The sequence below is a fragment of the Citrus sinensis genome, chromosome 7, assembly GCF_022201045.2.
Source record: "Citrus sinensis cultivar Valencia sweet orange chromosome 7, DVS_A1.0, whole genome shotgun sequence".
Taxonomy (NCBI): Eukaryota; Viridiplantae; Streptophyta; class Magnoliopsida; order Sapindales; family Rutaceae; genus Citrus; species Citrus sinensis.
In genome coordinates, this window is record NC_068562.1 from 15761488 (window position 1) to 15778016 (window position 16529).

A 16529-nucleotide genomic window follows, 5' to 3' on the forward strand; every position below is an offset into this window, starting at 1 on the left:
TGCCCTGTACATTGCGCTAGTGACATGGGCTAAAGTATTACCACTATGAGGCCTAATTTCTAGAACTTACTACAAGTATTTTAGGTAATTACTATTATGATTGAAAATCATAAGATGTTATCTATTTTATGCCTAAAATATTTCCACTATTTAAGGCCAGTAAATTTTTTTTATAGTTATAATATTGGAACCAAACACCAACGAGCGCGTAAATCAACTATCATGAGACTATTCAACTTAACCAAGGTTTTCAAATCAAGACTTAGAAAATACAGCTGCATTAAACACTTATTAGAAGAGCTTTACTACCCTAATGATCTTACCCAGCTTAAATCTATATTAGTCGAGGCTTAATGTGGTATTTGGATACCATATCAAATTCAATCAGGGATCCCTGACTTTAATAAAGTCAGGGATCAGCTAAAATATAAAAAAAAAAATTAGATTTCAATATACTACAAGACAAAATGCATTAGAGAATGCGTTTATTTTATTTTTTAGTTTATCCTTGACTTTATTAAAATGAGGGATCCCTGATTGGAAAACTACTAATATATATATTTGCAAAAGATGTATGTTATGTTACATTAAGGGAACTTGTATCCACATAGTAGAACAACAAAATGAGAGAAAAATATTAAAGATAATACAAAAATTTATAGACTTTTAAAATAACTTTATCTATACATATATCTAGGAGGTAAGCTCCTTAAGACGGGATTTAAAAAAATTATTAACTTATTACAATATAAAATTTATTTTGATTTATAACTAGCCTAAATTAGGGTCAAAATATTTTATAATTATATAAAAATTATTCATATATAAATATTTTATTGCACTACTGATCCTTTTTCTTTCTTAATATATAACTTTTTCTCTTTTAATATATATTGGGAAGTTGCACAGCTGGAGAAGCACCTTAGAAGGTGCGGAGGCAACTTACCTTAGAAGGAGCTTGATCTCATCGGGACTCCTTTCATTAGACGGTTTCAACTTTTAACTTGACTTTGGACTTGAAAGAGTATAGACAAATCACTTTCTCCATATATTGCACTATTGATATGGGCTAAAGTTTTCTACTATGAGGCCCAATTTCTATAATTTACACTTTGAATTATAAGTATTTAGGTAAATACTATTGCAAATCAGAAGATATTATCTATTTTATGCCTAAAATATTTTCACTATTTAAGGCAAGTAAAACTTCTATGTAGTTATAATATTGGAATAAAGTACTAACAAGCGCGTAAATCAACTGGCATGTGATTGTTCTAACTTAACCAAGATCTTTAGTTTGAGACTTGAAAATGTAGCTATATTAAATACTTGTTGGGAGAGATTTGCCGTCATAATGGTCTTATCCGGCTCGAATCTGGATAAGTCGGGGATCCAATGTGGTCTTTGGATACCAGATGAATTAATATACCGATAATATTGGAGCCAAACTAATTTACAATTATGAGGAGGTTATAATTTAATAGAGGCGTAGTAACAAACTATTAATAGAGCGTATCAAATTTAATTTATAAACAATAATAAAAGAGATATACATAGTTTCAAAAAAATTAGTACATATTTCTATGAAGTATTACAAATATGTAAAGTTATTTTAAAAGTCTCTAAATTTTTGTATTTTCTTTAATATTTTTCTCTCATTTTGTTGTTATACTATGTGGATACAAGTTCACTTAATACACACACACATAAGGCGAAATCTAAAAAAATTATAACTTATTACAGTATAGAATTTGTTTTTATTTATAACTAACCTAAATTTGGACCAAAATATAAGTATATGAAAGTTATTCCTATATAAAATATTACTTCATAAATATTCTATTGTACTACCGATCCTTTTTCTTTTTTAATACATAATGGGGAGTTGCACAACTGGAGAAGCAACTTACCTTAGAAGGTGCTTGATCTCATTGGGACTCCTTCCATTAGAGCCTTAGAGCGTTTCAACTTTTGACTTGACGTTGGACTTGAATGAGTACATACAAATCACTTTCTCCATATGTTGCACTATTGATATAGGCCAAAGTTGTCTACTATAAGGCCCGATTTCAATAATTTACCCCATAAGTTATAAATATTTAGGTCAATACTATTACAATTGCAAATCATAAGATATTATTTATTCTATGCCTAAAATATTTCCACTATTTAAGGCCCGTAAAACATTTTTGTAATTATAATATTAAAACCAAACTAATTTATTATTATGAGAAGGTTATATTTTAATAGAGGTTTAATAATAAATTATTAATGAAACATGTCAAATCCAATGTATAAATAATAATAAAAGAAATATACATAGTTTCAAAAAAGCTAGTACATGCTTCTATATACTGTTACAAACATACAAACTTATCTTAAAAGTCTCTGAACTTTTGTGTTCTCTTTAATATTTTTCTCTTATTTTATTATTGTACTATATGGATACAAGTTCACTTAATGTAACATAACATACTTATATACACACACACACACACACACACACACATATATATAATTACTATGTGGAGGTGAGCTTCTTAAGGTGAGATTTAGAAAAATTATAAATTATTACAGTATAAAATTTATCTTTGTTTATAACTGGCCTAATATAAATTAGGATAATTATTTTTATAGCTATATAAAAATTATTCCTATATAAAATATCACTACATAAATATTTTATTACAATATTGATCTTTTTTTCTTTATTATATTTATCTCTTCATAATCTTTTCCTTTTATAAAAAAGAAAATCAACTAAAAAATCAAATCAGCACCAAATCATAGTATCATTATCCATACACAGGTATGTACTTTATCAACTTAAAATCTTTCTAGAACCTTCACATCCACTAATGTCATAATTATTTAAAAAAAATATATCAAATGCCACAACTTATATCTTAATTACCTAAGCCCAGCAGGAAGTAACAAGAAAATGAAAGGAGTAGGCCTTTTGACACCCCTCTAAAACCCCCTCTTTAAATTCCTTATAACTCTTTAATTAAAATTACTTAAATAATTAAGGATAAATTAATTCCATTTTTATTTTGAATTAAAATTTAATTAATACTTAAATAAATTATTCTTTTAACATTTTTTCCACCCACCTCATTTCAATATATATATATATATATATATATATTAAGTTGTAATTACAAATATTTTTTAGAAACTTTTAATATTTATAATTTTTTTAAGGTGAAATTTATTGAGAAGATTATTAATTTTAATTTATGGATTAGTATTTTATAAATTAAACCAAGGTGCTTTCATAAATAAAATTTAAAACAAGTTTTATAAGGATTTTGGAGTGTAGGAATTCAGAATATAGATTTTCATTGGGATGTTGAATATGTTGACGCTGAAACTATGAATTTTAGAATAAAAATGGCAATAGACTTTGGTTTAATGCCGTTAATTGTTGAATCAGACTCGAAGACTATTTTAAGCTTGGCGAAAGGTTTTGAAAGAAGTATGAAGAAAATATCATGGTCAATTTTCGAGATTCGAAATTGTATAGTTGTGAAAGACTGCTTCAAAATCAATTTTATATTGAGAAGTAGTAGTGAGAGAGAGAGAGAAAGAGAGCTCCACTCAAATGAAATTATGAAACAAAGAGTAAATCCTGATAGTAGAAAAATGAGCCATAAGTAGAACTATTCGCACCTTTGAAACCCCTCATAAAAGTCCTTTATTCAATATGCCTCACTAAATCATTCAAAAAATAATATCATTTCTAAGGGCAGAGCTATTTACACTCTAAAAATTATTCTCAACGCTCTATTACTATATACACTCATCTATTAATTTTTAAAAAATGAATTATAATTTGTACACTCTTTAAAATATCAAAAATGTACTCATTTAATCCTTTTTAAATTAATTTACTCTAACACACTCATGAAAATGCTATACATACTCAAAAAATTTCTCTAAACACTCTTTTATTATTAAAATTAAATTATTTGGTTGTATAATATATTTCTCCAATAAACGAAGAATGATAAAGGAGCAACTAAAAAAACTCATCAAAATAGTTCACCAATGAAAAGATCGTGAGAAATAAACATTATAATCCAAACAAATAAATCAATTAACCAATATATCATTTGACCAAATCAAAGACGCTGCTTGCGCTTCGTAGTTCTGAGCTTAGAATCAAGAAGAGAAGTGAAGATGAAATTTTTAATGGAGTTTGCTGAGAATATGAATTTGAGGTTGGTGGAGGACTTGAAAGAGAGGGACAAGAAAGAATGGTTCAGAGCAGATGACTGGCAAAAGGGACCCTTATGATGGTCTTCTTAAGTACAACTATGATACCACTTTCACTTCCAATTGAATGCCAAAAAATTCAAAAGCAAAGGAAGAATGATTCAGAGTTTGTCAAAAGAGGATGGTGAATTAAGCTGTTTTTTTTTAATCTAGATTTGGTTGAACATTTTTATGTCACAAAAGTTGTTGGGTTGTAATGCCTTAGTGTTGCAGACTGGTTTATAAGAGTCTGAATAATTGTCTATGTTGCTTTGGTATTGTGGAATAACATGTATTTTTTGGTCAAAAGAAAAAATCAAGTAACCAATGTAAACTTGTTTAATATCATCATAATATAACTGAAAAAAAGTAATTATAGTTATACAAAAAATAATTAATAATTACCATGTCCTTAATAATAATTTATATCATAGATAGTTTTGTAATAAATTTTTTTATAAAATTATAATTATTCAGTGTAATTTTTAAAATACATATAGTCACACTTTATTTCTTAACCCAGTTGAGTTGATTCCAAAAACACCCTTCGCTTACACCCCAATCCCATTTTCATGTTTTCTTCGTCTTGCGAAACTTGAACCCCGAATCTGATGGCTTCAACTTTCAAAAAATAATCATTATCACCACTAGAACTTATAATTTTAAAAGTTATTCCCATAATATTTTCATTAGAATTTCTTATAACAGCATCCAACATTGGTTATTGATATTTTAAGGTTTCATCTTAAATAATAATAACAAAATAATTAAATTTTTATCAAAATTTGAGGAAATACATTGTGCTCTGATAAACAAGGAATGTCAACTAAATATCGTCAAAATAAATAGTAATTGTTAAGTTGAGTTTTGGTTTCACATAATTGTAATCATGGAGACTAGTTATTCGAATAAAATTTAATTTTCTTTTGTTTATTATTGTAAATTTAAATAGAGACAAATGCATGATTATAAAAAGAAGGGTTTGATAAGGATTATTTAGGGTTACCAATAGTACCACTCATGAGCAATAACAAAAAATTAAACCCATGCGAGGCCCACCTAATCCATTTTTACAAGTAGCTTAAAGAATAAAACGATAATAAAACTAAGAATAATGTTAAGATTTCAATTTTTAAGTCTTAACTTAAGTATTAATGTCACATGTCACTCATCTATTAAATGATAGATTTCATAACTTGTAACATTATTTAATCACCATCCAATAAATTATTGTCATATCTGTTGAAATTTAAATTAAAACTTAGATTTTGGAATATTTAGCATTGAACTAAATCTAAACAATTTCATTTTCTATTATTGTTATTTTATTTTAATTTTTTTTTCACAATCGGATTTTGCTTCGAGACAGTACATAGCCCTTTGGCTTTAAGCATGCATAGTAATTGAGAAAAAAAAAAATTAACCATGAGTTTATGAAAACCAACTAACTTCAAAATCTCTTCTAGCACTAGGAGGAATATCATCAATTACTTTTTCATGGCCTTTTGGGTAATAAATCCTAGTTCTTTCATGAGGAACCCAGCTACTAACTAATAACTATTTATTAGCAAATTAACTAAAAAAAATATAATGTAAGATGGTTATGTAGGATGAGCATGTACCTTTTGGAGGTCATAACTTGAACTACAAATACCTATTTCGGACATATAATATGTTGTTTCAAAATTGGCGAGATGATTCAAACTCAGAATGACCTATGGTCAAGTCGGAAAATCCATTTCTTTCCTTGTCATTTTGCATTTTTAAGTAATTTTTTATTTTTTTATTACTTTTAGGATTTTTATATTTTTCTAAATATTGGGTAAGGTGTCATTTGTCTTGTTTTCCTTATTTAGATTATAAGACTTTGATTATAATGTAACACTTCAGATTTGCATATATGGGTAAATTTGCGATATTTATGATTAGTATAAAAGGGGCCAAAAACTTAGTTTTGTTCATTCAGGCTTTTCCAATAAAATTTTCATTATTCAAAAACTTATTTTTTTAATCTTCCAATCTTTTATGTTTCTGCATCATCAAAATATAAGTATGAAAGATCTAGTATTTCTGTAACTTTGCAACAATCTTACTAATAATTATTTATAATGAATCAATATCAATCAGCTTAAGGTAATGTTTAATATCCTTTCAACAATCTTACTTATAATTGTATATAAAAAATCAATTTATCAAATTAATCCTAAAAGTAAAATAATAACATAAAAATTTACGTTAATTTTTATTTTATTTTTAAGCTAATTTGATGAATTAACCTTTTTTTAATTTTTGTTTATATCTCTAAGGATTAACCCTTTTTTATTTTCGTTTATATCTCTAAATATATTATTATAAGTGTATTATTGTAAAAAAAAAAAAAGGGGTAAGAAACTAATATATTTAACAATGAGGGTGTCTTGAAATCATTTTAAAATAAAGGGATTAAACAGACTATTAAATTAATTTTTTTTTATAAAGAAAGTAAGCCTTTTATTAATTTACATAAGTGAAAACTGAAAACATTTGATCTTTGCTGGTAGAGAGTTCAGCCATACAACAAGACTATTGTATTTTAAAGCTAATTTAACTAAGGAGTGGGCATAAGCAATACATAATTTAAAGATGCACTGACATTTAACATGTTGAAAATCATTGTTGTTACTTTGAATTTTTGAAATTATCCATAAAATTTCTGATTTGCTACCCTGCTTGTTGTTTACTAAGCTTGCAACATTTTGACAATCAATTTCTACTGTTTTAGATTGAAACTATGTATTTCTGGCCACTTGAAAAATCCCGTTTTACAGCTTCAACTGCTGAATATTTAACATCTCCACCAACTTGAGTTTGATGAATTGCTACAGCTATGATTTTGTTATCCGAGTCCCTAACTACGACTCCCAACTCTGCTATATTCTCATTACATCTAAAGGCTACATCTACCTGAGCCTTGACAACATGAGCAGGGAGGGGGCTCCACTTTTGATGCATCTTCGATAGTTTCTTCTCTGCAAAACTTTGTCCAGATTTCTTAAGTCTCTTAAAGGCATCCATCAGTTCTGCCTTTGCAACACTTTCCACAAAGTAGAAAATTTTCTTGTCAAAAATCTGCATCATAAAACACAAAACCAAGCAAAATAAAATGAACAACTCTAGATTTGTAAATCTAGGTAGAGAAACAATAACAAACCACTAAAAATCTCTAGATATGAGTGGAAGAACATACCACCACATATTTAAAAATCTGAGTGGAAGAACAAAACCACCATAGATATGAGGATCTGAGTGGATAAAATAAATAAAGAAAATAAAAAAAATGAAAAAAAGAAGGTTTTGTTGGAAAACCAACTTATAGACCTGATTTTCCGGCGAAGGAAGAAGTTGAAATGTTTCTGGGTGTTCAGAGAGAAGAGAGAGAAGCTGCTCGTTCGATAAAAGGTTCAGGGCTCTTAAATTAAAATTTAGAAATGGATATTTACTCTTATTTTCATTATTCATGAGAATCAAATGACGTCACATCAGATATTGATAAAATTAGGTGGTTTTGATAATATGAGGATTGGGCCTGTTCTCATATGGATTGGGCTAACAACTCTTGCTTGGGCACGCTAGAGTTGATATCTTTTATAAGCACTTGATGTCAACAATTACTGTTTCACCCCCAAAAAATATTGTAGAATTGTTCGAATTTAACTCCCTTGATATGATACGTTAGCCATGTTTTAGGTGAGAGCTAAAAGAAGAAAATTGAAATTAAAGAACTCAATTAACATGCAGTTTAAATGGGACATTAGATTCCCTCAAAAATTTCTTCCCCTGTTTATGCTCTGCACATGTTTGGTTGCTAAGCAAGTAAATATCTTATTGTTCCAAATGAACCATGAAAGTTCATAGAAGAGTTTGCTCATTTTAAAAGGTTATAATTATGTTCGTAATAATTAATTAACCAAACCTGACATGGAAGAAAATATACACCAAAAGTGCTTGACATGGAAGCAGAAGTTGAAATGCTTCCACTAGCTACCTAGCATTCTAGCAAGATGAAGTGAAAGCCTCGATAGCATTGAAGAGCCAGCTTTCCGATTTTCTACTTTTACAATTTTATTCGGAAAAACATTATAAAGAAAAACAGCCTAATGTAGAAGGGAAAGAAACAACAAGTTCAGCATGGTCAAATGGGTCAATTTTCATCTTCCCTTTACTGCTCCACTTTGCTCAATCAAGTGGATTTACATTCAATTCTTGAGGATTTGAATTTAAAAAAAAAAAAAAAGCAACAGTTTATATTAATCTATAAGCGGGCTATGTAAAGATCAAGGTCTGTGTCTGTAAAACTTGAGTCTTCAGGCTTCAAAGGAGAATGAGGCAAAAGCTGAACATTTGTGGAGTGATATAAAAAATTTGTGGTTCTGGATCCATTTCACATTAGGCATTGTAATGTTTATGGATGGTATACAGGATGTCACGAATAGTTAAACGAAGAAGGTATTTGATTGAAATGCGCAGATGTTCGATGAAATGTATCTGTGTTTCAGCCTCAGCGGAAATTGTTGTGAGTGTGTGATGGGTATTTCAAAATATTGAATCCAAGACAATTTAATTTGAATTAAATTGAAGGAGTTTAAATTTAATTAACTAAAGTTAATTGACTCATTTTAATAATGTTAAAATTTGGTTAGAGGAAGTTATGGTAGTTAAGAAAATAAAATTAAAAGAAGTTGAAGTGGATTAAAGAGAGGTAAATTAAATAGAGGCTATTCAAAGATGTATTTGGAATAGACACCGTTAATTTATAAATAGTAGCCTACATATTATTATTTGATATTGATTTTTTCTCTACCACTTCTTCAACTCTACTTCTTCCATATTCCAAATACTAACACATAAATCATCATATTTTATATTTAATTATTTGTTATTCCAAATTGTTGTATTGAGTGTGCACTAATACAAAAATTACAGTTGTATCCTAGGAACTATCTATCAACAATCTATTTGTACCAAAATATTATTTTGAGAGGCAAAAATAGTCTCAAAAACAGCGTATACCACATCTTAACTCTTACTTATTTTATTCATAACCATATCATATTTTTTTGCAATATCTTATTTATTATCTTAAATTTTTACAACTATCTTAAGATTAGTTCTTATGGATGTTGTAACTAATGCTGCAATGATGGCTGTCGCTAAAGCTCTACTAGACACATAAAAACTGAACGTTTGATAGGACTTTTCTAAGGCAATGGCATGATCATATCTATGGCACATTGGATGTAATGAATTATGCTTGATTTCTCATAGAGCCTCCACCAGATTCTGAATCTAAAAATTATGAGGTATCATATCAAAATTAGACTAAAGTAAATAAGATATGCTGAAGTACCATTCTGAACACTGTTTCAAATGAGTTATATGATGTTTATTCACAACACAAGTTTGTGTATGAAATTTGGACTTAATTGCATAAAAATATATCATAGAAGATGCTGGAGCCCAAAAATATTTAATTGCTAATTTTTTAGAATTTAAGATGATAGAAGATAAGGAAGTGACATCTCAAATTCATGGCTTCCACATGCTCATTAATGATTCGAAAAATGAAAATATAAATCTTCCTGAGTTTTTTGTGGTTGGTTACCACATTGAAAAATTGCCTGACTCATGGAAGGATTATTAGAAAATAACAAAGAAAATAATAAGCACAAAATGAAAGCATAAGAATTTGGAGGATGCTATTGTTCAAATCCGAGTTGAAGAAAAACATAGACAAATGGATCAATTGGAGAAAGCCAAGGAAATTACTTCTAAGGCTAATTTGATTGAGAATGAGGCTCATCTAAGCAAGAATCAAAACCCTAACAACAACAAGCTTTTCAAAAATAAAAAGATCACATTCAAAAAAAAAGGGCAATTGTTATGTTTGTGGCAAACCTGGATATTTTGCTATCAAATGCAAGTATAGAAAAAGAGATCACAAGCCTCTTAAGGCCAATTTGGTCAATGAAGAAGAAATTATTGCTGTTGTGGTGGTCTCTCAAGCGAACATGGCTGCTACCGAGGGAAAAAAAATGGCGACAAATTCTACTGCTACAAACACATTAGTAGTGATAGAAATTCTTTCTTTAAGCATGTTCAAGACAGCGATTTGGAAGAAAAAGTGCATTTTGGTGACTTCCACTCTATTCCAATCATAGGAAAAAGTAAAATTCTTCTCAAATTGACTTCCGGAAAAATCTTCTCAGTGAAAAATGTACTTAATATTCCTAATATTAGATATAACTTAATTTCTATATTTCTACTTGGGAAGGGTTGGTGTAAAAGTCTCCTTTGAATGAGATAAAATTGTAATGACTAAAAATGGGCTCTTTGTTGGGAAAGGATATTGCTATGGAAATTTGTTCAAGATTAATGTACTTGACACAATTATTAATAATCGAGTCTCTACTTCTCCTTATATTTTCTTACTCTGTTGATTTACGGCATGCTAGATTAGGCCATGTGAATTTTTCTTGAAGAAAATGAAAGATATTAGCTTACTGTCTGGTATTAATGTATCAAAGATTGAAAAATGTTGCGTACATGTGGAGCCCAAGTCCGAAAAAAGGACATGTAAACAAATTCTTATGAGAGAAACTAAACTATTCAGTTTAATTTATAGTCACCTTGGAGATTTAAAACAACCATGACTATAGAAGGTAAAAGGTTTTATGTAACCTTGATTAATGATTTTTCAATATATACTAAGTTGTATTTACTGAGAAATAAAGATGAGGCGGGTGAAAATTTCTCAATTTATGAAAATGAAGTTGAAAATCAACTTGGGAAAAGAATTAAAAAAATTAAGAACTGATAGAGAAGGGGAGTATGCGTCTAATATGTTTTTGCCCTTTGTGAGGATCATGGCATTATTCATGAAATGACACCTCCTTATTCACCTGAATCTGATGGGGTTGCTAAGAGGAAAAATAGAACCTCAAAAGAAATGATAAATGCAATGCTTGTAAGTTCTAGGGTCCCTTTGAAATTATGGGGGGAAGCTATCCTTGATTTACATCAGATGGATATGAAGACAACGTTTCTCAATGGTGACATTGATGAGACTATCTATATGGTGCAACCTGAAAACTTTGTATCAGGAGACCCAAATAATATGGTTTGTAAACTTAATCAATCTATCTTTGGACTCAAGCAAGCATCTCGACAATGGTATTTCAAGTTTCACCATGTGATCATCTCATTCGATTTTGAGATGAATTTGGTCGATGATTGTATATACCATAGGCTCTGTTAGGGCAAGTATATTTTTTTGGTTTCATATGTTGATGAAATATAAATCCATCTTGTTAGCAATGATATATGCTCATTACACAATACCAAGAAATTTCTAGCTAATGTGATGAAAGTACTATATCGAAAATATTCTCAAGAGATATGGCTTACAAGATTGCAAGGAATTTAGTTTTAATGGGAGATTGTGAATTTAGATGCTTTTATGATATAGACATTTTTCAGTTATTTCAGTTTATGGATATTTAAAGTTATTTTCTACAAAAATAAAGGTTTTGATTATTCACACTCTGATTTTAGTATGGTTTGATCTTACTAAGGTTTAAAGTGAACCAGTTGGCAATAAGCATATTAAGATCACAATGTATGAAATTTCCATGCTATACACCCATATCATGATCCATGTCATTGGCACAGTGACCATTGATGAGTCGAGTTATGACAGTTGTTATAAAGGCCGCTTTGATCTTATGTTGATATGATTAATGAACCGGATTAGTTATGGATGCATTTAAGTAATGATAGTAAAGTTCAACTTATACAATTATTTTTGCAAAGAATAATTATAAGGTTACACAATTAACCCAAGTAGCGGATTGTTGGATCTTGAATCTGGTATTATTGGATCCTTAATCTAACATGGGGCTCATATGTGAATAAGTATGAGTTGCGGATTGTCATATAGGATTAAATCCAGTGAAAAGTAATCTAAATTTTTTTTCAGTGATTTAAGCTTTAATGTATCAAATTGGGTGTGAGCCTTTAATAAGGGCAATTTCTATTTGTATGATGGGTTAAAATAAAAATACCTAAATATGACAAAAAAAAAGTGTCTATATAAGTAGTTACAGTCCCAAGGTCTCACGTATCGTTTTATTTTTTTCTGACAACCGATCATTAGAGAGAGAGCAGAGAAAATTAAAGGATTTTCTAAGAGAATATGTTGATCTGAAAGGCTAATCACACTATTCTAAGAAGCAATTAAGCATTATAAATCCAGATATGCTTCTACATATCATATTATTGATTCTTGTTGATATAACATTAATGTTCCTAGACTATAGGTAATCATTTTAAGCATAGGATTATTATCGTTCTAATATTTTCTTGTGAGGAGCTTTACTGGATATCCTTCCAACATCTTATAATTTATTTAAAAGGAAGGTAATGCAATCTCATATTTGTCAAAGGTCCAATAGAGTGTAGAAGGATAGCTTCCATGCTTTAGTGGCATGTAGAGTTGTTAAGAAGGTATGGCGATTATCAATCTTGGCCAAATTTTGCGATTGGTTTTGAAAGCACCAATTTCTCATGCTTTGCTCAATCATTGGCTGATTAAATGTCCAAGGAGAATTTTGAGTCTTTTGTGGTCTTGCCTTGCTCAATTTGGAGGGACAAAAACTTGATTCTTCACAATGATGTGGGAAATGACATTTTGAGCTTGATAATCAGAGCTGAATCTATTATTGAGAACTATAAGTTAGTGCAACAATCTCTAGCGACCATGGCTTCTATGAATTAGAATTATAAGGAAGAAAAATAGGTTGCTCCACCAAATAATCGGTAGAAACTTAATACTGATGCAGCTATTAAATCTTTAGAAAGTATTTCTAGCCTTGGGACTATTATTAAAAACTCAAGAGGAGAAGTTATGGTAGCATCAGTCAATATAAAGTCCTTTTTTTTGTAGGGATGTGGAATTTGTAAAAGCTTATGCGGTTGTTCAGGGGATTAAGCTAGCAATTGACTTAGGTTTAACTCCCTTGATTGTTAAACTTGATTCAGTAAATGTTGTTACTTTGATTAATGGAAGTTTGTCTAGCAAAAAAAAGAGATTGGCTGGCTAGTATGGGAGATCAAAGGTCTTATAATTAATAGAGCTGCCATTAGAGTTAAATTGGTTGGCTATTATAGGAGATCAAGGGTCCTATGATTAATAGAGCTGCCATTATAGTTAAACATGTACCTAGATGTTAAACGGGTCGGGTTGCATTCGGATCAATGTTTGCCCAACTCGAACAACCCGAACCCGATCGAGTTGACCCGAACCCGACGCGAATCCGATTTTGTCCTCCCCTAACCGTACCTCTTTCTTTTATCATTATCCAAGACAGTCGTTAGATTATAATGACTCTAATCCAACGATTGGGATTTTAAAACTGAACAATGATGTGAAGTGGGCAACTGTACAATGATGTGGAGTGGGCAACTGTCCAAACCCGTTTCAGCTACCAAATTAGTTTTAGGGTTCTATAAACCCTTGCTCGTATTTCAACAGACATCAGTGATGCCGCGAATTTTTAAAGTGGATTACGGTGACTTGTAGTTTGTTGCGGTAGTATTGAATGAAACGAAAGGGATTGCGTATACTAAAACTTAAGGTACGTGTATTTTTAATATGAGATTTTTTATGTGAATCATTTTTTTATCATAATATAGTTGGTAGGAAACTAGATTTCATACTAATAATGGCAAAATTGGGGAGCAAAAATTTTTAAAAAATAAATTTATGGATATTTTCTCAACAATATAGTAATGTTTATTTTAGTAATTTCTTGTATTAAAATGATATTTGAATCCATAGCAATAAGTCCCAGTTAGCTTGGGTTTTATTAAGTTTTACAATGAACATTTTCAAAATTAAGAACAGGAAAATTAATATTCCAACAACCAATATAGTAGAGTCCATGGTTAGCATTAAGATGGTAACACAGGCAAATGATACATGCTTACCCTTCGTTCCAGATCTCCTCTGTTTATTTTTTCCCCCAATTTTTTTGTTCGTTTTGGGGTTAATTATATGTATTTGTTTTGTGCTGGACTAGGAATGTAAACTGTATGATGCTATGAATTTTAGTTTGATTATAATAAATAAAGGTATCGTTGAATTTCATAAATTAAGTTGGTGGGAAGTAATAAGCATAAATCATGTGAGATTGATGGCGGTGCTGGAGAAGTTGGTGGTGATCAAAGCATTGAAGGAAGAATAAAAAGGCAATGTCATGATGGGTTCATAAGATATTTGTAAGCTTAGTTAAAGGTTCATTAAAAATTATAGAGATACATAATTTCCCAATCATATGATGATATTGCAGCGGTGAAGTCGTGCGTGAGGTTAAGGCAAGCGATGGAATTACTTGCGTTACAAAAGAGGTATGTGAAGTTGCACTATAAAAATAAATGAATTTGTATTTTCAAGTAGTGAAGGTGTAGTTAGTTTATTTGCCATGATTGTGTACTGGACGGAAATTGAATCCATGTCTAAGAATTTACCACCAGAGAGAAAATGTCAATACAAAGTCAATGCGAATGGATAGTGAAGTCAGCAGTCGCAAAGGCAAAGTTCTTAACCAGATGTACTCCAGATAGATTAGCGGTGGCAGTTTCACAGCTGACAGTTTAACAAAGAGTGGCTGCTTGTCAAATGGGCTTTGGTAGTTTCTACAATTGAACCGTGGCAAGCTAAAAAGGAAACTTTGTGGCTAGTTAATTGAGATGATTGATACTGTGAGGTACATTTTAGAGTTGAATGATATTAGCTTTCGAACAAGATCATCAAAGAAACTCCACCAACCAGGAAATTCAGATATTCTCTAATATGAAACTACTTTTATGTGTTTTGTTATTCCTAGCTTTTACCGACTTGGTAACGTTGTTATGGAAGCCTGACAACTATTATGTCCGTGCAATTTTTATTGTATCTTTTGTTATGTCATGATATCGAAGCTTGGTTTTCTGACTCCAACTACGAAGAACTGCAGTTGCAGCATCTTTTGAATATTACACATGTGCTTGTAGTGTCTCGACGGATTAAAACCTGCTATTTAAGTTCTTCTACCGCCCCCGCTTCTTCTTTCATTTATACTTGCTGCACCATTTACTTCACACTCTGTAAAGCCAGATGAAAGTTTGTTCATTTATGTTCACTTGCAATTCAAATGCAGTGTTTATTTCAACTGTCAAATTGACTACTTGCATGTATTGATTTCAGTCGAAACAAGGTTATTGGTTGATCAAGAAATTGAATCCATATGGCCGTTCCAGCGTTATTCAACCACCTAATTTCAAATATATGAATTAATTCAACCCACTCCAGTGATCAAAGGCATGGAAGAAATCATGAAAGATTTTTTCAACTATCATAAATTCGAACGGATGTAGTTTGTATCCTTTCAGGCTTAGACAGATTTTCCTTCCATTAACCTTACAGTGTTGTAATTAAAAAAAAAAAAAACTTACAGTGTTAGCAATCCTATTACTTGTTTTTACAGCCACAATAGTATACCGAAATTTTTGGCTTTTGATACATCAACTTGTATGTAATGTACATTTTATTGTTCCTTACAACTTAATTGCTGCTAAAATAGTTGTTTCGACTAATATATTTATTGTTATAATAGATAAACATTTTCTTGCAACTCAAACAGTTCTGATGGCATGATCTGCATCCCCCTGTTTGCCTATTGGGCTACGAGCCTGCTTAACAGCTGCACCATCTTGCCCCTTTTCATCAAACGGCAACTTCGCTACTGACAAAAAGAGGGGTACAGTGCCCGGGGCACCGTAGGCGCAGCCCAAAAAGATGATTTAGTCTCTCTATATCTTAGCAGTTTAACCAAAAAAATAATAATAATTCTTTACATCATCATTCATTGCACTTGTAAATCTATGGGATTAGAATTCTGTATTGAATTTATTTTTTATTAACTAAAAAATTAATGTTAAATTTTATTTATTTTTTATTTTTTTTATCTAACTATCATTGACTTAATATTTTGGATCTTCATCTAAAGTCAAGGCACAAAATTTTTATTCTAAATAAATATTCTCAATATAAATTTATCACTTAAATAATAAATGATAAGATTTAATATTAATTCTGTCATTACTGAAATGAATTACAAATTTTATATGACGTGTAAATGTATCATTATGTTCTCGATATTTGAATAAAGCAACAAATGTATCATATTTTTATTTCG

The 16529-nt window shown here is 30.1% G+C and overlaps 1 long non-coding RNA gene across 1 annotated transcript; it reads left to right on the forward strand.

The window, feature by feature from the left end:
• The first annotated feature begins 13673 nt into the window (after nt 1-13673).
• On the forward strand, nt 13674-15347 carry LOC127903642 (uncharacterized). Its single transcript, XR_008056358.1, has 3 exons — nt 13674-13928; nt 14643-14700; nt 14827-15347. It is a non-coding gene; the product is annotated as an uncharacterized LOC127903642 (long non-coding RNA).
• Nucleotides 15348-16529: the final 1182 nt, after the last annotated feature.